This window comes from Dermacentor silvarum, chromosome 2 (assembly GCF_013339745.2).
Source record: "Dermacentor silvarum isolate Dsil-2018 chromosome 2, BIME_Dsil_1.4, whole genome shotgun sequence".
In the NCBI taxonomy this organism is placed as follows: Eukaryota; Metazoa; Arthropoda; class Arachnida; order Ixodida; family Ixodidae; genus Dermacentor; species Dermacentor silvarum.
In genome coordinates, this window is record NC_051155.1 from 94563144 (window position 1) to 94565333 (window position 2190).

Sequence of the window (2190 nt, forward strand, 5' to 3'; positions counted from 1 at the left end):
GTGTGTTGCCTCTGTCGAGGGGCCATAAAGATCCAAACACCCGGCTTCGGCTCAACTCCCAGGATCCCCTTTTCCCCGGACACGGCTAAGCCGCGCAAAGCTACACGCGGAAGGGTCCAACCCTCGTGTGCTCGGGTACGTGGTGTCGCAACACACCAAACGCACTGCTGACGCAGACGCCCCTGCGGGATATCTTATGTAGAACGTTCGTTCTGTTTTCTTTATGTTTATCGTTCTTATCTGGAACTTAGAAAACAGGGGGAGGCGGTGTTGTGTGATCCAGTTATCGCTCCACTTAGGTTCCAGTAAAATTTCTAGACAGTGCGCTTGTATATTTTTTGCTTGTGTCTTGTTCCACATAACTGGTGCGCTGCAGTGAAGTGTGCATTGCACCACATATAAATTCGGCGCTCTTTGGGCGGAGATACGCTTGGTCCATGGATACACATATGGCATATCAAATTGCAGAAACTTACGCTGTATCTGTGAAGCTATTTTACAGCAGTTGACATTTATAAACTGCTAAGGAGGATTTTTAGTGATGTCATTTTCCATTAAAAAATCCTGTTTCAATTACGCCGTAGAAAGATAAAACGACGCAAGCAAAGGATATTTCTTAGTGAAAAGCAGAGCTTGCAGGAACCTCTTGTCAAGTTGTCTGCGGCGCTCAAACGGCCTTTGCGAACCTGGTCTTGCTGCCACTAATTTCAGACGTGCAGCACAGCAAAGCATTGATGTCGTTGCCCTCTCTTGTGCTTGTCTCAGTTTGCGCTTACGTTTCAATGACGAATGTTCACCAGCTAGCTCGTCTCGCTATTTTACTTCAGTGCGTATAAAATCACCATTAACTTGAATTCTCTCTCTCTCTCTCTCTGTCTATATATATATATATATATATATATATATATATATATATCGAAGGTCTGGCGTCTTTCGCTGCCCACTCTGCTGTTTGGCCAAAGTCCATAACTGCCTGGGCTCAAGTATTTCTGGTGGACATCGCGCTTTTCTGGACACCTCGGTTACGAAATAACTGTTGAGGCCATCACATGTTGTGCATTTGACTAACAAGTAGCACCACAGAAACAAGGGCTTTGGTTCAACGTTCAGCCATTTGAGCGCTCTGGTCTAGTATGTACACAGTTTGCAACGCTGAAGCAATAAGTCAATGACTACAGCCTTCAGTTATAATGCTCCCTTGGGTCACGTTGCGGCCTATTGGGCATGCTTATACGCATGCAAGTGTGGTTGCATTTTCCTGCTCGTGCTGGCTCTTTGATTTCCACAAGCAAACAAAAATATCAGTTTGCAGGGAACGGTAGACTCTATACGATTCAGAAGTGGGGAACGAAATTAAACTTAGAGAAATTCGCAGTGTCTGAAGTAAACTCTGTGTATTAATACTGATATCCTATTATTTTTCTAAATTATGCACTCGAATAAAGGAAAAATTCGCAGTGTAAATATCTATTTCTTCATGGTAACTGTAGCGCACCGAATGACCCTTCTGTCTCCTGCTGCTGCCTTGTTTATTGTTTTCCTGCAGTGCTGGCGTTTAGGAGGAAAAAAAACTGCTTTGAAACGGGCCGGTGCATTACTTTCTAATAAACTGTGCCACACCTTCCCCAGGCTGTACATGAGTAATTTGTCATGTGTATATCAATGGGCGTCGCATTATATATTTTTGGTAATGACCAGGCTTGCTGTGGTCAAGGAAACGCAGCAAATGAAGAAGCGTACAATTTGCGCTTAATGTAAACAGCAACTTTGAAAAGCTTTCTTCAGAAATTATGTACGGTTATTGCGCGCGCTCACGGCCAGCAGCGTGAAACAACCTTATTAGAAATTAACGTGTTAAGCGGTCTGTCAATATCTTTATAATATGCATTAACACACACATATATATATATATATATTAAAGTGTTAATATCTAAACACTGCGCCCTGAGGGCGCGCGGCGCGTTGTCATTTCCCGACAAATAAAATGGCGACGGCCGCGCAGTATTCACGCGCTGTTCGGCGGGCTGGCCCCGGGCCACATCGCCCGTCCAATCGCTACCTCCAGATGCGCATGCGCGACGTCTGACGAGCTCTCCTCGCCGGCTCGCCGGCACCACCTTATCACCGGCGCGGTTTTCGTTGTGAGTCTTGCGACTAGTTGTGACACGCGGTGGCAGACACAACGCAGCG